We start from the raw sequence: 20040 nt of genomic DNA, 5'->3' as shown, positions 1-20040 counted from the left end.
ATGGGGTTTACTGTGAAGAAATAGTTTTACAGCTTGTTTGACACTGTGGAAAAATATGTAAATGCCAATAACTTTGCTGTGTTGGAATTTATTCATTGTGATGGCATAACTGAGTATGCATACAAATGTTTTAAAGGCAAATCTGTAGGGCCGGTTTGTTTATAATTTGTGGGGAGCACACATTTTTGTTTTGTAAATTGTGCAAAGTGCAAAATTTTGAAACTCAATTTTTGAAACTGCAGTTCAAAATAAAAAAAACAGTTAACTAACAAAATTGTTGTTGAATGAATTCATTTCTTACAAGCAACTAAATGAATGAACAAAAACATGAAGAAAAAAAGCTAAACAATTAAAGCAACATAACACTGAATTTATTGTAAAAAAATAGTTGGAACAACTTAATTTTTTCAAGTACTCAACTTAAAAAATAGAGTTTATGCTACTTAAAAATACCTCTGTCTAAAGAGTAAAAGGTAATTTGTCTAACTCAATATAGTTTGTTGGCTGAACGTAATGTTATTAGAAGTTGTCATAACGCAAATATATTGATGCAAACTGTTGCGTTGATTTTTTTTTTTTTGAACTACACACTATTTTTTAGAGTGTACTGGTCAGTAATTTGGGGTCAGTATTTTTTTTCTTTCTTTTTTTGAAATAAATCAATACTTTTATTCAGCAAGGATGTGTTAAATTGATAAAAAGTGATAGTAAAGAAGATTTATATTATTAGAAAATATTTTTTTATATTTTGAATAAATGCAGTTCTTTTTAACCTTTTATTCATCAAATATATTAGGCAGCAGAACTGTTTCCAACACTCATAATAAATCAGAATATTAGAATGATTTCTAAAGGATCATGTGATAGACTGGATGTCACATGTGACACTGAAGACTGGAGTAATGATGCTGAAAATTCAGCTTTGCATCACAGAAATAAATGATAATTTAAAGTATAATAAATTGAAAACCAATTATTTTAAATTGTAATAATATATCACAATATTACATTTTTTTCTGTATTTTTGATCAAATAAATGCAGGCTTGATGAGCAGAAGAAACTTCCTTCAAAAACATTAAAAATAGTAATGTTTCCAAACTTTTGGCCTGTACTGTATATTAAGGTTCGTAATAATTTCCAACCATCAAACTGTAATTTGTATTATTTATTTTTTTCAAATTAAACCTTTTTATAAAATGATAATAATTATTACTACTACGTGTAACAATTTTTTTTTTAAAAGACCCCTAGTACTCAAATGCAGTTCTCTGCTCTCAGCTCTAAACAAATAGTTCAGCCATAAAGGAAAAATCTGTCATCTGTTTGTTATTATTCTGTCTTCAGCGGATCATAATCCTGCTGTTCATTTACATGCAGTGAAAGTAAAAGGCAAATGTCAAACTCAAAAAAATGACAAATCTGCACCATAAAACTACAATAACAGTGATCCATGATTTGTGTACAACCCCTCTGATGCCTAGGGTATTTTTGTGTGAGGAAGAGTTATTACTTACAGATAATCTTCCTTTCCCCACAGTTCTCAAATAGCATTTGTACTTATGATTTGAAATATAGCTCTCGAGTTGTATGCATTATTTTTGTCAAATAAAATTTGAAACATCGAATTTGTTCAATGTGCTTTTTTTGTGTGCCATTTTTGGAGCTCATGTCAATGTCAATCATGTCATCTGCTTGAACTTTCTGATACCATCTACTTTACTGTTCCACAGATATGAAAATGACATGAGGGTGAGAACATGATGACAGGATTTCAATTTACAGGTGATGTATTCCTTTAAACACCTGCTGTATTTTCGCCATGGGAAAAATATAGAAATACAGAAAAACAGAAAATATTGATTGTCTCATGTGGTTGGGCTTGCTCCCGGTGATAAAGCCAACATGCAGACACACACTGCAGTTTCTACAAGAGGATTTTCAGAGACAGTTTCTGCAGCCTGCAGTATATACTCAACTACCCATCATCTATCACGTCTATAATGTGAAATAACAAATAAATATACTATTACAGACTGATGTTGGATAAAGAGAACGATCTGGTTTTGTCATGTCACATCACTCATTCTCTTAATGTGGAGCTAGACAGGCATCACCCACTGCCTTTAGGTTGAGTCCTGATGTTCAGATGCTGCTGAGTGAGATAAGAATGTGACGGCATGATCGGCTCTGAAGACACACAGCTGTTGTTTGCTCGTCTTATCGGGCAGAACCACAACAGCTGGACAGTTTATTTACAGTAGAGACCCTTGATTGAAAAGACACGTTCAAAATGCTGTGATTGCTTTTATTTCTGGAAACAAGTCAAGTGAGGGAAGTCTAGCATGAAGATTATAATATTATATATCTCTATGAAAAACTTAATTGTAATTGGTTCCATCCGTCCGTCCATCCATCCATCCATCCAACCAACCAACCAACCAACCAACCAACCAACCAACCAACCATCCATCCATCCATCCAACCATCCATCCATCCATCCAACCATCCATCCATCCATCCAACCAACCATCTATGCATCCATCCATATTATATTATATTATATTATATTATATTATATTATATTATATTATATTATATTATATTATATTATATTATATTATTGTACTTTTCCATTAAATTAAACATTTTTACATGCATACATACCACATGTATAGTTGGCCTCAAACGAGCTGAAAGTGAAACCCCTCAGGACTACATTTACATTTCGTAAGTAATTATAGTGTTTGTAAAATTTTGGATTAACATTGCTTTAAGCACTACAGAAAAGCATATTAATCATGAATAATGACAGTTTAGCGTGCAAAGCAAATTTGAGTAAATTCAGGAAAAAAAAGAGAAACAAATAAGAATTATAACACAGTTTTAAAAAACCTGATCTTCAAATATCTAAAAACCTGTGTGCAAAAGCTTAATGCATAACGCGCGTCTATATTTCATCAAAAAGACTGCGATATAAATGATGTAAATGTAAAAAGCCAGTCTTCATCCAGAAGCACAGTGACTTGGGAAGCAGCCTTTAATGCAAATCTGTGTCAAAGGAAAACGAACAGCACGGTGGACCGGACTATGCTGTTCTTTTCCCTTTGACACAGAGCAGTGAATGACACAGAAATGCACTTTAAGATTGGTGAGAAAGAACGAGGTCTAGGGTTGAGCACAGGCTGACTTTACTTCCATGCACACACAATGGTTTCAGGCATTAATAACATGGTATTTCACCTTACGACATGTTACTGAATGCTTTCCATAGCCATGTACCATAGCATTTACATTAGGGATGCACAATGTATCGGCCACCATATCGGTATTGGATGATATATGTTAGTTTTTAATGTTATCGTTATCGGCCCGATAAGAAAATTTGGACAATATATTTAATGCCGATAAATAATAATCCTTCAGCTGAGACACTTCAGATGTGCACTGTACATCATGATGGTTTTGAATTGCTTGAAATATGATTGAAATCACGTTAAAAAAGGAAAATAGAGTTCAGTGCAACATGTCCAGCGCAAGTCTGTCATAAAGGCTACATACAATTATAATGAGAACATCATAATTGTGTGCTTGGGACATGGCTTTTAATGGTGAGACACTTGTTCTTATAATCAGTTTCTCAAAAATCATATAAAAATTTAGATTTAGATTTATCGGCCAATATATCGGTTATCGGCTTTCAAGTACAAAGAATTATCGGTTATCGGTATCAGCCAAAATTTTCATATCGGTGCATCTCTAACTTACCTGTAACTCTGGGGTACTTCAGAAAATACCATGGTACTAAAAATGTTGTGTGCAAGTTTGTACTGCAGTTAAACAAGTATTGAACTATTTTAATAAACCCAGTTTCATTGCTTGTGTTCCTCCCCTCACACACACTACATTAAGCCCATCCATTAATCAGTGGCCTCCCCTTTTTAGAAAGTCTGAAACCAGGGCTGGTGTGCTGCACAAACTGCACTCAGATCCGAGAATCTTGACAGGAAGACAGAACCCTTTAAACGTCACTGCATGTTGACTGTAAATATCGGGTCTTTGGGAGTGTCCTTCAGCTTTTCTGAATGATGGAAGTTGTGAATATGGTAAAATGCATACATGCAACATATCACAACTTGACGTTGTGAGAGCTGAAATTCTTCAATACTACAAGGCTGATTGTCTTATTGTGAACTGTGAAACGGTGCAAATTGAATGGTTGTTTGGAACCAACACCCATTTTGATTTATCAAACATGCCACAGCTTGTACATTTCCAGGATTATGCATTCATGCGCATTTACCTCCTCATCCCATGAATACATGCTCAGTCTGTCATGTAATTGAATGCATGCAATTGTGGAAGCTGCGTGCTTCATGGTAAACATGCTGGAAATTATAAACTCTATAAAATTATAAAAGAATGAATGCTGGATGTGTTGATCAAAGCAAAACTAACATTTTCACGTAAAAAAATAAATACGACCTCACGTTTTGTCAATCATGTTTACACACTGCCTCCGAAACTTTAGTCCATCATACATTTTTTTACTTCGAGTATTTTCTGCGTTTTTCGCATTCGTAGCAAACATTTTGTGAGGTGTTTTGACATTTCAGAGCCACCGTATGGCGAATGCCAAAATCCAGAACTGCTCAGGATCAACTGGTTCACGGAAATTGGTGTTCTTCTTTTTAATATGTGGCTCCAGTATCGCTAGCAAAGCATCAAACTGAGCCACTGACATCCTGAAGTAAACCGCAGAGGTGGAACTCTCCGAACTCTCCACGCAATCTCAGGATTGGATGGACCCAATATTTCCTCTTTCTTTTTCTCTTTTTAAGAAGAGAGAGGACAACAAAATCATCCTCACTGTTCGAAGACTCCATTTTGACTCCGCGACGGATTAATTAAAACACATCGGACTCCGTGTGCAAGGTTTCCGTGCGCAACGAATTTTTAGGATGACGAATATGAAAAAACACAAAAGAAAATTTCGGACTCAGTGTGGACCTTAACATTTAGAAATGTTTCCAAAAAATACTTTAAGGATTCTGTTTGTTAATTGCAATTCAAATGCAATATTACCAGTGAATGCACTATTATCACAGAACTTATCTTTGTATTATGATGTGTGTGCATAACTTTAACATTGCCAGAGCCTATCCCAAAGTCTCTATGATATTCCAATGAAAAAAAGTAATAGCACTAGCCTGGCAAGCCACACCTACATCAAGATGTTAGGTCTGGCAACTCACCATAGACACGGCTCAATCCGAGGGGCGGGATAAACGGCTGTCTTTCAAATTCCCTCTGCACGTAATAGGACAGCGCTTCAACCAACCAGAGCGTTTTCCCAACAGCGGAGCTAACGTTAGTTGATAGATTCAACTTTTGAATCTGGCCGGCAAAACTACGAACACATCTTCCTTTTTTAAGAATGACTTCAGTGCCGTTCTTTGCTCTTTTCTCAAAGAAAAAGTTAACTCCAAGTCCTCCAGAGTCGCGGCCAAAGCCGATTCGAAAGACTGTTCTCCAGCAGCCGCCATTCTTTGTTTTCAAGTGGCAGGAACCGTCGCAACTCTGTCGTCATTATGCTAAGCCCGCCCCGCCTACTCTATCCACGATGTGATTGGCCTGACCCAATTTAGGTTTTTACAGCTCTGAAAGTCAACGGAGAGTTGCTAGACTACCCTGGCTGTGTCTAGATTTCTAGGCTATAATAGCACACCTCTCTTTAAAAAGCTGCTGAATTTTGAGCTGTCAACACGTCTGCCTTTGCAAGAACCACTAGTAATTACAACGAATTTTCACATTTTTGACTGTGGCAGCGGAGCTTCCTTTAATTTGATCTCGTTCTTCACAGCTCACATGCGTGGTTTCTGCTGATCCTACACTTTAAGCAGGTGTGAAGAGGTGTACTCGCTTCTTATTGTGTCTTATCACCACTGCCATAAGCCTCCATCGCTGCAGTCTGAGAGGGAATCTACTTCCTGTGAAGTGTAGGCGCTCCATCATCCGAACAGAAGAATACACACACACACACACACACACACACACACACGCAGTTCTGGAATAAATTCCACACACAGACCTTTCCAGCACCGCAGGCTTCTCACATCTTCCACAAACATATTCTCTCTGCTTCCTCCCGTTATATTGCACGACAAAAATAACTGTTTTCCTGCAGTATGTTGGTCTTTCTTTCAAACACAGGATTGGAAGGGCTAACGTTCGTTAAGTAAAGCTGACCCTGTGAGCTCATCATCTTAATGATCCACAGAGGACCTAATATCAAAAGACAGTCCCTCAGCAGGATATTTAAAGTAGCTAATCGCTCAACATTTCTCCAGGGACTCTTTCAGAAACCGCAGGGGCCATTCTGTCGGCCCGCCATAATCCTTCACTATGCAAATACAATCAAGCGTTCAGTACGGCAATACTCCTGCCGCACCGAAAGCAAATCTGCCCTGAGCACTGGAAGGGTTTCGGACGATTGAGACGGTTTAGAGGTATTAAATAGAGTGGGATTTTTTGGTGAAATTTCTTCTTAGTGCGCCCTACCCTTCCAACATAATTCTTGGCACAAATATTCATGGTCTTTAGAGAACTATTTCTATTTGAAAGATAGAACAGTTAGATAAACTGTTATCTAACATAAAATCATGGAATAAAAAGCAGCTAGTCCGACGTAAGATGTGTTTAAAGTGGTGATTTTGGCTTCTCCCACCACACTGGTAAAACAATAGTGACATATATTTTTAAAGTTTAAAGTCATCCTGTGGTGAAAATCAAGCTTTTAATGTTTTTTTTTATACGTTTATGTGGTGTTTTTAATATGCTTTAAGACAAACCATGTGTAAATTCATAAGTCGACACCATTGCTGAGTATTTCCTCCTTAAAACTGCAGTGAACCAAAGTCTCAAAAACACACTTTGAAATCGCTGGTGTTTCTGACGTCACAAACTACCTTGTAACCAATCAGATCAACGTGTGATCGTCAACCAGTGGATCTCTGAGCTGAGTGAGTGAGTGGAGGCGGGGCTCATTTGCATATTCATAGAACCACGTATACTAAATGAGGGTGTCGAGTTACGTTCAAGATATTTTAAGGCATGAATAATTTTTTTTCTAGGAAAAAAAATTAAATATGTCATTTTGGTGATCAAAGATGAGTTTTAAGGCATACAATTATTAACTACAGGAGGACCCACATCATATCACGTGTCTTTAACTACTCTATACTAACAATTAATCATTTGATAGAATGCAAACATGTTTGCATACATGTACATGTTTTTACATTGTAAATATATATTAAAATATCTGCATATAATTACAGCCGTAATGAATGTATGTAATTACTTTTTATAATTACCCTGTAATTACACCTTAACCCACCCTTAAACCTACCCATACCACCAAACCTGCCTTACCCGTATCCACCAGTAGCAGCTCACATGTTTTACAATACAACATCAACACAATAAGTGCACTGAATCTAACAATTACTTCTTTTATCTTTATTTAAAGAAAAAATAAAGTGGGACCAAAAAAAAAAAATCTATTGAATTAAAAAAAAAAAATAATAATTATATATATATTTATATATATATATATATATATATATATATTGTAAAAACATAATATTTAACAGTGTGAAAGCATGATTTTGTGCTTATTACCAAAACAGAACATTTTGTAAAAATTTTGACCCCCAACAGCATTACAGGAATACAAGTAAATAATTTAATTTTCCTTTTTTTTCTTCTTCAAATTGTATAATTGAACGCATTTTCTAAGTTCAACCATTCAACCATGGTTTCAAAGTTATTTCATTTCTATGTTTATTCAATACGTTTTGCTAAAGATATTAAAATGGCACAAATCAGGGTTTTAAACTGCATTTAGAAATGCCCCATTTTTTGTTAACAGGCTAGCCAAAAAAACCTCATATGAAATAAAACTAGGTCATATAATATTTAGTTGAAGGTTAAACAGCTCCTTCCACCAATAAAAAGTCTTACTTGCAAGCATGTTGTGGAAATTAAGTTACAGTACTTATTCAGCAACAAGCAGACCTGAACATAGAGAAAGCAAAAATCGATTTATTTGACTCCTATTTACACCCACGCACTTAACTAATGGAGCAACTGTCTTTATAGTGCTATGATGTAAACATCTGGTGTCTGACTATGATGGTCAACACCTTCTAGGATACACTAAAAAAAAAAAAAAACAGTGTTCAAACACAAACAGGCAGAAAAGTGAACATTCATTAAACAGCAGAGCACAGTATTTCTCACTTGCAGTTAAGCAATCTTAAAATAATATTGAAGGACTATAGACATAAAAACAAGACCAAAACACACACTGAAGGCTTCACACACAAACAGAGCTGCAACACCTCCCAGCACAAACACTTCTAAATTTAAGGGTGTCCTCATTATATATATTTGTCAAGAATTTAATAGATATTTCCGTAGAGAAAATGCGAAACAATTGTATATAATTTCTTAGTTCAACTGTTCGCTAAAGAAACTGAAGTGTAATGTTTGGTCTTCAACCCGCTTTGTATAGTTACAATGTTGGTAGTGTTTTTAAATGAACAAACGGACACAAAACGCTCCAGGGAAGTTTCTTTCTTCTGCTGAACACAAAGGAAGATATTTTGAAGCATGTTTGTAACCAAGCAGATCTCGGGCCACATTGACTTCCATAGAAGGAAAAAAAATACTATGGAAGTCAAACATCAACTGTCTGGTTACAAACATTCTTCAAAATATCTTCCTTTGTGTTCAGCAGAAGAAAGAAACTCATACAGGTTTTGAACAACATGAGGGTGAGTAAATGATGACAGCATTTTCATTTTTGGGTGAACTATCCCTTTAAGCATGCAATGCCGTCCATCTGGGTAAATGACTTCTACGCCATTTTTTTTACAAACCTACAAATCTATGCGATGAAGTCTATACTTACACCGACGGCAGACTTTTGAGCCCATTGTATATTAAATTGTTTGTTTGCTCTGTGTGTATTTCCATCACAGTATGGAGGCTCTGATTGGACTGGCACTATTATTATTCTGACACATGAGCCTTGTTTTCACCGCCGGCAAGAATCAGTGTTAATTCAGAAGCTGTTATTAGAGTCTATCTGTTTAAATTTGCATAGCGCAAAGTGGCTTGTCAAAAACACGAACTGGATTTCGACGGGTACATGTTGAATTAACTGCTGAAAAAAACATGGTAAAAAAACCATGACCCAGATGTTAACTGTAAAACTAGAGCTTTATAATTAGCAAGATGTGGCTTGACATTTGCAGCCGACCTACCATGACAGCATTAACATGCTGAGAGAGAGAAATACGTAACGCTGAGGCTGACGCACGCTGGTAATTCGGTTTGCTTACCGATGCCAGAGGAGGATATACTGACAGTTCAACAAAGCTAATTCAGCAGTGGAACATTCCCCATCTCTTATTTATTCAGTGTTTATGTTGGAAGAGTTTGGATGAGATGGTGCATTTATGGCGGCATGCTATATAAAACATCTAACCGTACAACCGTTACGGTATAATGAGCAAAATGACTTGTGTCAAGAGTTAAAACACAATGAAACAAATTATAGTCATTAAAGAAACATTGTTCAACGTGAAATGGAAAGGCTTGAGAGACGAGATACTGCCATGACAACAGACGCAGATCGGGGGCGGGGGACGTTATAATGAGTTGATGTAAATGTAATTAACGTTATGGCCAACGAGCTAACAACAGACTTGAGCGCACCAAAGCACAGGGGTGATCCATTATGTCATTTTTAATGCTGAGACAGATAATTACAGCAGCATATGTAAGGCCTTTGACTGGGTAGAAGCCCATACACCAGACACAAGTTTAGACACACTTGACTGAACTTATGGTTATGACCTTCTTCTTCAGCTGCTTTTATGCTTGACATAAGTTTGGCAGAGACAAATGGGTCAATGACAGATTTCACTATTCATTCAAGAAAAAAAGAGTCCCATATATAGGGCTGGGCGATATATATAGCCATTCGGGGTGGAAATCTTTTGGTACACAATTGATTCTTGAGGTCACAATTCTCGATTTTGAATCAAATTTCGATTGGATTGTGCATAGATTTGATTGTAGTTTCCTGTTTTGTGTTACTTTTCTTATTAGTCTGTGGTAGACAGTTTAATAGGTCTAGAAGAAGAAAAAATTAAATGTAAAGCTTGAAATTTATTTCATTATTATCACACTGTAAAAAAATGTAAGCCAGTACAACAACAAAAAATCTTAGTACTAATTTCCTTCAGCTTTTTCTTGTTTACTCAACTTTTGTAAATAACAGTTAGACTGACTGAAATTAAGTTGTAAGTCTTACAATTTTTTTTTTATTGGGTTAACTTAAGATTGTTAGTTTTCTGGAGAGGTGCAACTATTTTTTAACAAACCTTTTTAAGTTGAGCCAATTAAAAAAAAATTGTCTCAATGTCTGAAGTTGAGTGAACAAAAAAATCCTAAAGGAAATTGGTACTAAGTAATAATATGTTAAGACTGGAAACTACAATAACTTTGCCCAAGTCAAAAACTGAAAACAGTGAGTCAATGTTAACAAAACATTTATTCAGAAGCATGTTGAAGGCAAATAAAAATGTCATTTCAATTAGCTGTCATCATGACAAGAATTTTCTTTTTTTATTCAAAGGAATATATTACCCCAAAATCATAATTATTTACTTTTTTCTGTCTCAAACTCATAGGACTTATTTTCTTCTGTGCAAGACACAAAGACATGCAGCTGTAATTTGTATTTTCTGAAGTAATACAGTTTTGGGAGAAACAATAAACTAACAATTCTTTTTAAATCTTGATATCCGATTGTATTCAGAAGACATGGATTAAATCATATGTGTTACATTTATATAAAACATGGCTTACATTTATATCTTTATGTTCTAGAGAAGAAATGAAGCCATAAAAAGACTATGCACTAAATAAGAGTACAAACTGGAACAAATAAATGCTCAATCTTACAATTATCCATATGGATTGCAGCTACTTGAACAATAATTTTTTGAAGGACCGGACTCTTGCTGAGCACTTTAAGTCAAGACCAATAAACAATTTTTAATTTAGTCAAAAGTGTATTTTATGTATTTTAATTGTTTAGGACAGTTCACATTGAGGGTATAAATCAAGCCAAAGATGAGAGTAACAGCTGTGGCAAAGTTCTTGCACATTATCTAGCCCAATCTGCTCTTATAGTACTACAGAGAGGCACCTTATAATTGGGTTGGAGTGGAACAGTTGCAACATCATCTTCAACGATAGTTAAGATCCTCATCTTCTCCCCTTGTGAATGTCTTCTGGCTCTGTGTCCTGCAGTAGAAAATAAATTGACATAACTTTTTTTTTATTTTGAATTACGTTACACCACAGAGTGACCCTAAACATGTGCTCATGTACCTTCACTTGAAAAGTAAAGGTGGTCATGTTTTTAAGCTTGTTCAAATTCAGCCATAGAACTAAAACTGATAAACAGAATACACCTCCCAATTTCCTGCACCTGTGCTGTTAGATGCCATGCAGTATTAAAGGGATAGTTTACCCAAAAATGAAAATTAGCCCATGATTTACTCACCCTCAAGTCTGCCACTATATCACTGCCCTTATAAAGAGCCAGGAATCGTTTTAATATAACTCCAAATGTATTTGTCTGAAAGAAGAATGCCATATACACCTAATGACTTCAGGGTGAGTAAATCATGGGCTAATTTTCATTTTTGGGTGAACTATTCCTTTAATATAGTTACGGGATGTTACATAGTAATGTAATATTGCACAACGTCATGGGGATCTGGTGAACAGGTGAAATTATATCAAGTGTGAGTGTATATGCTGGTGACACACATCTTCTTACCAGGCAAGTCTTCAGGATGTTTCCTGACTTTTCCCTCATAAACAAAGGTAGAGCTCTGAGAGTTGTAGCCTTTCTTTGACCAAGCACATTGTAGTTTCTGTGTCTGAAAGACAGAAAACAAATATGGAACAAGCTATGCATGTTATATCCAAAGAGAAGCATGGGAATTACCTTGAAAAGGAGATGGCAAAATTCAGCCTTTAACCAGAGAGATATGACCACATGCAAAATAATTACCTGATGATTAAGTTGGTCTAGGAGGATCTTCATCTCATCGTATACGCTCCACCACTTGTTTTGTACAATTAGATGTGTATTCATCTAACTAAGAGAAAAAGGTGCTCTTCTGATTAGTTTGTGTAAACCTGTAATACTCAGCACAGACCCTGAAAAAAAAAAAAAAAACATTGTTAAAACAGTAAGAATTAAGTGTAGGCCTACACGTTAATTCAGTTCTACTAACTAAAAATGATAAACTCACCTGACCTTTCAAAAACAAAGGCCACTGTTTTAGCACATCAGAGGTTCTTGTTGCTGTACTGATGTTCTTTAGTCTAAAAGGGAAAAATACAACATAACAAAGATTCATATTAAACTAAAAAAAACAGTTACAGTAGGTTAATTTACATATAGTAAAAATACTACAGAAATGGAATAATCAAATGTGAAAAAAAATAAATTCATTTTTTCCTTAAAAATACAAAAGTTATTAAAGAGCAGTGAGCGATTTTGTCTTTCATTGATTAACAGGAAGGACACTGACAGCGGCAGATAACATATTTTCACTTTAAACATTATTTAATATACAAAGCAAACATGCGTATTTTTAACATAACATTTGTTTTGCATATATAGACCTATATTTTTTCCCCTCTAAATTGTATTATATTGAATTATATTGCACAACTGTAGAATGCCTGAGCCTCAACCTAAGCATGTACAAATTGTCACTGACATTTGTATATAGGCCTATATAACAAATAAACTTGAAATTGAATTTAAATCGAATAGACTACTGTCACTTTAAGAGCTATTGCACAGATTTAATACTGAAACATCTGGATTTTACAACATTGTTTGTTCACTTAAGACATAGCCGACTGTATTTACATGAATACTACACACACAGTGGGTTTTTTTAAATAATTGTGTGTAACGTTATTTCACTATTAATTAGCAATAAGCCGTGAAAGATAACTGAATTCGCACTCACATTCTGTCTGAGATAAACAGCTCTCTTCTGTCTCAATCAGCGCAAGCACCAGATTTGAGTCTTTTTTAACGACTTAACTTACTGCGCTTAACATTTTAAACTTCGTGCACGTTCTTGTCTTTTCTCATTCAAGCATGTTTCCTCACTTTAACGTTAGTCTAGGTGTCAATAGTTAAGTAAGTTAGCCATGTGCTACGCGGATAATCTCTAACAATAGACACTTATCGTCTCCACAGAAAATATCTTTTAACATAATACTATATTTTACCAACATATGTCTGCAATCAATGTAGATTATTTTCATTCATAAAGCAAAATAAAACTTACCTCAGAGATGAATCCAGTCCCTTCGATAGCGTGGTTGAAGGGGAAACCCCGTGTAACGTACATAGAGACAGACTGCGCATGCGCGATGGTGGGAAGTTAAACGTTCCAGCACAGAAATAAAAACATTAAGTTTTCTCAACTTATTTTTTTGTGTTCATTGGACAAATAGTAGTAAACATGCAGTTAAATAGTTTTTATAAGTTAACTCAACATTGCGCTCAAACATTTGCCCACTCAATTTATAATCTTAAGGTGAGTAAACAATTTGCAAGTTGGATTTTTTACAGTGCAACCCAATATTATAAAACAAATGCCCTTTAAGCTGACTACAATCATTACACACAATCTTATGTAAAAAAGCAAGGCAGGCAATTTTAGTTTTGATATTAAATATAGGAACAAAATTACAAACAATACAAAAAAATATACAAATTAAATAAACTACGTTTTTCAGCACCCCTAATGACACAGAAACTCAAAGGTCTTTGCGACAACCTGTCAAAATAAAAGTTTGGTTTAACTCGAGGAAATTATAACAGAATTATATTACTATTGCACAGTAGATTGTACTTCAAGTAATAATAATAATAATAAATACAGTTTATTAAAACACACAGAAACTTCAGGGTCTTCATTACAACAAGCCAAAATAAAACTTGAAGAAATTCTGAAAAACATTTATTTCTATTGCACAGAATAATGTACTTCTTAAAGTAATAATAAAACAATTTTTTAAAACATTATTTTTAAGGAATATCATACGTTTTCATACGTTTTAATTTAAACAGTAAACTTGTCAAAAAATAAAAGGAATGATTACATTTTCACTTGATTACACTTTAAAAGATCAACTAAATTGTTTTGATGTCCATTTTTTTTAAAGTAAATTTGCATACTACAATGTTTTTATATTCTATGTACTCCTGACAGTAAACTAAGCCACTATAAATCTATATAAAGATCCAGTCATAAAAAGAAAAAATACTGTGATATACAGTGAAACAACGAGAATCTTATAAAATACTGTGATCGAGATTTTTGGAGATACTTCCCGGCACTACAGGGAACACTAAACGAGACACGGGTGAAAGTATTGTGTACCTGTGGAAACTAAATCAGAAGTAAACCGAAACTAAACAGACATGGGAAACTGGAACTAAAGGAAATGGAACAGAATGTCAAAAAAAAAAGACAACATTACAGAACATAACCGTTACAGTTATTTTACATAAGAAAACAAAACAATACAAGCTTTTCTTCATTGTGGTATCAGGACAATTGCACTGTATCTCCCTGACATTTTTGATCACTACATAATTCCCATACGTTATTTTTATTGTGTTGATGAATATTATTCTAAAAAAAATATATATATATTCTAACATTAAAGAATATGTAGGTGTGTAAAAACCTTTGACTGGTAGTTTGCATGTGTAAATTCTATCATAGTATTGTTTTATTAATCAACGCAGATGTGTAACAAGTTAAAATGCTTGCAAAGAGATTAGCTTCATCTGTCTGATCTCATTTTGCTTGTTTCATTGCGTTTTGCAGTCTTCATCAGAGATCTTTCTGTAAACAACAGTATCCATATTCAAACATTATTTGCACCTTGTTGCTTGACAAGCTTTGACAATCAATTTTGCAGGGAAGAAATAACCCTGTCATGCTTTTTTACTGCCATTAAACAGAGCTTGAATGCTAACAATCTCTAACACCTGCAAGAAAAGTAGCTGAATAAAACAATGTGTATTGCAAAATCTAGCATAAAATGTGTTTTACATTTAAAAAACGCTGTTAAACGGAACCGATACGATTCATTCCAGATGAACAAACACTCACGCAGAGACACCACACACATTGGCGGCTCGCTGCTTTTGGCCACTGATTCTGCTGTTGGATTTTTGGTCATCCCGAAAGCTCTCAAAAAGGTTAATCTGAAATATCCGCTGGAATATGAGTCAATCTAAAGAGCTGGCGGGAAATACGCTGGGCTGAGCTGGTTAATGTGGAGACAAGTGTGCCAGCAGGGGATTTGCAGGAATTTCCTTGTCTCCATTTAAACTCCATCCTGAGCTGGGCTGTCGAGGAACAGGCCTGATTATGCCTTCGTTCGACAGGAGCCGCCATCGCAACACAAGTGGAGACAGCACCAACTCCACCGCTGAGACACAGTGCATTCTGGGAATGTGCATTTGGGTCATTTTGACTGCTCCAGTGCTTGACAGATAAATCACACAGAGTACTCAAGTATCCGGGCAGTGATGGAGCGAGTTCCCTCTGCTCTATTTTTATGTACACATGCAGCAGTGGTGTAAAACGTACAGGGTAATCATTACTGTAAAACTCTAAATAAAATAAACAAGTTATCACGTTATAATTGTGCTTAATGTCATCATGAAATCAAAATGTACAATTCTTGCTTTTTATTCGAGAATTACAGTGTTAATTATAAATTATTTATCTGTGAACATCATTATTGTGTTAAATTCATGTTTCTGGTCATTTTGAATCCGAATAACTTCCCTTCCCTCTCCTCTGATGATGAGGGCGGAGCAACCTGTCACTCACATGAGATCCACCAATAGCAAACCTCAACCATCCAACCAGCCAATCAATTCCCAATGGACAGAATCAAGCCCCGCCCTACAGTTCTTCTTGAGTGTAAGACTGGAAAAACTGGAAGAACTGGAAGAACTGGAAGAGAGGGCTACTCTCTGAGAGAACAAAGGAAATTAACATTTTAACTCACCCTTGTGCACTATCGAGATGAAAGTCTCACCTCCAAATCATCCTAATCTACATTTCTTCTCCTCATCCCCCACTCCTTCTCCCTCATGCTGAGATCACCAAAACTCAAACAAGAATCTATATGTTTTAATGTGAATAATGATCATTGAGTATTATACATGTTTAGTATCATTTGAAATGTCCAGTGCGACTGGAGTGTCTCATTCCCAAATTAGTAAAACAAAAGGTAATAAGGTTTTTAAGAGTTTAGGGATAACTGGCACACAAAGGAAGGTGGTTTCTAGACAAATGGTCTCCTACCCCCAAAAGGTGTCAACTCTGAATGTAAATTCCCATTCTTAGCAGATGTTTCCATGTGAAAGAAGTTTCTGTCTATATAATGAAATGCAATGAGAAGGATCTGCGCGATTCTGTACCTCAGATCAGCCCGTGAATGTTGAGAGTCCCGAGACTCTCAGCATCATGTATTTCCTAATGTTAGGTTCGCATCTTTTCTCTTTATTCTAGAGACAGTATCTCAGTATTCAGTATCTTTGAACTGATTATGAAATTGACGTTTCACTCTGATATATGTCACAATAGGGAAGAACAGACTCGCAACTTCTATTGCATGCCAACTTTAAAGTCCCAGGGTAGCTTCATGATCTTCTACATAGACCTGTGAAACACTCTCTACCTGATTTAGGCATCTTTAAAATCCACCCACCTTTTTCCCCCTCATTCTTCTTCTTCTTTTTTATTTAGTAATTTATTTATTTATCTATTTTTTATTTATTTTTATTTTTCCACCCGGGGATGGGGTGATGGGAGGGTGAATAGGGTGAAAATGTTTGCTGGGTTTTACATGATTGTTATTCATTGTGTAATCTGATGTGATATGTGAACAGAAAATGTAATAAATATATGCAAAAAAAAAAAAAAACTGTAAAGTCCCCCTGTAGTCAATAATTGTATCCCTTAAAACTCATCTTTGATCACCAAAATGACAGATTTAAATGTTTTATTTTTTTTCCTTAAAAAAAAAAAAAAAAAAATCTCTTCATACCTTAAAATATCTTGAATGTAACTCGACACCCTTGCCTCATTTAGTATACGCGCTTCTATGAATATGCAAATGAGCCCCGCCTCCACTCACTCACTCAGCTCAGAGATCCACTGGTTGGCGATCACACGTTGATCTGATTGGTTACAAGGTAGTTTGTGACGTCAGAAACACCAGCGATTTCAAAGCGTGTTTTTGAGACTGTCTTTGGTTCACTGCAGTTTTAAGGAGAAAATACTCAGCAATGCTGTCGACTTATGAATTTACACATGGTTTGTGTTAAAGCATATTAAAAACACCACATAGACACATAAACAACATTAAACAAAGTGTTGTAATTTTAAATTCCGTAGTAGCAGCTTTTTTTTATAGATGTCTGACATTTGAACACTGTTGTGTATAGACCGACTGTTACGTTTTTTTTTTTTTTTTTTTCTCCATCTCCAGAAATGTCTATAATTAAAACATGTTGCTGTAGGCCAAAGACTGTGTTGTGAATGATGAGGCGTTTCTTCACAAGGGCAAATGACCATAGATGTGGCCAATGACATTTCACAATGAAATACAGTATGAAATACAGTATATTTCAATGGCAGTTTTAAGTAAATGTTAAGTAACATTCACTGGAGCATACTTTGATTGGCCTGTTATCTCAAGTAAGACTTATGTCAAGACAACATGCAAAATATGTACTAAATCCAGTTTATTTTTAAAACAGGTTTTGCTGTACAACGGCTGTACTCTAATCAACCTCCAAATCCCAGTAAACTAAATAATAGACTAGCTCAAAACTCAACCATGTGACTCATGGGAAATCAAGTTCAGTAAGCTAAAACATTGGGGTCTAAGTGAAGGGCAAAGGTCATTGGTGTTACTTGAAAGATTGATCATGTGTCTCTCCTCTTGTTCCAGTTGAAAGCCTATTGTGAATGGCTGACTACAGCTAAATGTGTCCAGAGGTCTTAGTGTTTGATTTAAAGTCCCCTGTGGTGAAAATCAAAACTTTTGATGCTGTTTATATGTCTGTGTGCTGTTTTTAATGTGCTTTAAGACAAACCATGTGTAAATTCATAAGTCAACACCATTGTGTTAATCTCATTGTTATTATGCATAAAAAGAAATAATTCTTATAAATACAAAAACCTGTAAAGCACGTATACATTCTCGTAGCATTTGTTGTAGCTTTAATTTATAATGCAGATGAAAAATATATTTACAATATTTCTTTAATATTACAGCAAAAAAAAAAAAAAAAAAAAACAGAAATACCATTTACAGTAATAAGAATTACACAAACAATGCATAAACATCCAGATGCATGGTATTGAGCCTTTTGACAGAAAATAATGAAAAAAAAAAAAAAAAAAAAAAAAAGATTTTAAATTTTGAGGTAAAGTGATCAGACGTTTTTGTTTGATACTTCCACAAACAAAAATAACTGCATAAATGAATAAATAAACCTAGCTTACGCCTGTCGGTACTCTACGAATCTTTGGTGAAATTTGATGCCAAAATTGACAGCCAGCGGACACCACAAATCTGAGCTTAATATAAGTTATGACTGTCGTGCTGTTTCTTCTCTGAAAGCACTTCAGGACCATTTCTGTCTTTACTGCTGACTCCTGAGTCTACAGCACAACACTCAGAGACAGGACTGTCTTCTGCTGGTCATTACTTCATCACTCACACACAGCTCTGTAATGACAGAGTCAGACATCCACAATGCACTTCTACAGGTAACACACACACACACTACTCTGTTCCACACACACACACACACACACACACTACTCTGACCAGTGCTCACCAAACAACTAACTGCACCATTGAATCAGACTCGCGTTATAGCACATCATGCACATTGTTGTCACTGCAGTGTAAGATGTATCTAGAGGTAGACAACAGCAATCCGTTACTGAAAGCACAAGAAAATGTAAGCTTCCTTTCAGAGTCAATACAAAACAATACAAAAAAAATATTGAATATTGAAGTTACAGTAGTGAGAATCACCACTCAGAATAATGAGAATTATACAAACAAAAGGTATTTTTTGCATTATGGTAATGAGTATTTTTTTGGAAATGTGCCTAATGAATATGTTACAAGGCAAAATACAAATCAATACTGAAACAACAGCTAAAAAATATAACATCCTTAAAAAAAAAAAAAAAAAAAAAAATACCTGAGAAAGAAATCGGTAAATTGACATTAAGATTTGTTGTCAGAGAATAATGTTTATTTTTCTCACCCCATTAGAAAAATCTGTATTGTCTAAAAAGAGCACTTATTTTACACAATTTTGCATTAAGTAAATTAATCTTTTTTTAAAGTCACTATGAAATCAATATTGCTAATTCTTGTATTTTTTTTTCTTTCTTTTTTTCTTAAAAGGTAAACTACGTAACTTTTTTGCAAAACTGCATGCATTCTGCGGAAGAACATTGTTTTGGTTGTGCTTCGGCTCTGTGTGACTGTGCGGATGAATATGGTTCTTTCTAATAACTAAAGAGAGAGAGATTATCCTCCTGCTCATAAAATATTCACTGCTAGTCTTAAGAGAAATAAGCAGTGTAGATGAAAGATCTCAAGCTGACTAGCTGAAGACATTACTGTAGTTTTACCCATTAATAGACACGCTACTTCCTTGAGAATAAACTCCAGCACAACAACCATAATGAAATGATCTTCACAACAGATAATGCTTTACAGTGAACTCTGTTAGAGAGATTCAAATGACAGTTTATCTGTTATATAAAACACCTTACACTCCTGTTGAGGAATAA

At 35.0% G+C, this 20040-nt stretch overlaps 1 protein-coding gene and 1 long non-coding RNA gene across 3 annotated transcripts in view; both read right to left on the bottom strand.

The window, feature by feature from the left end:
- The window catches only part of nlgn3a (neuroligin 3a), a 216383-nt gene that overhangs the window by 166263 nt on the left and 30080 nt on the right, over positions 1 to 20040 (bottom strand). The gene's annotated exons all lie outside the window — the stretch shown is intronic.
- Positions 10607 to 13504, bottom strand: LOC311094798. The gene is made up of 5 exons (XR_014608727.1): positions 13465 to 13504; positions 12406 to 12478; positions 12162 to 12310; positions 11925 to 12027; positions 10607 to 11383 (listed from the first exon to the last, which is right to left on the bottom strand). It is a non-coding gene; the product is annotated as an uncharacterized lncRNA (long non-coding RNA).

The sequence above is a fragment of the Abramis brama genome (genome assembly GCF_963993115.1).
Source record: "Abramis brama genome assembly, chromosome: 13".
Taxonomy (NCBI): domain Eukaryota; kingdom Metazoa; phylum Chordata; class Actinopteri; order Cypriniformes; family Leuciscidae; genus Abramis; species Abramis brama.
The sequence above is the reverse complement of the archived record's forward strand: the minus strand, read 5'-3'. Positions and strand labels throughout refer to the sequence as shown.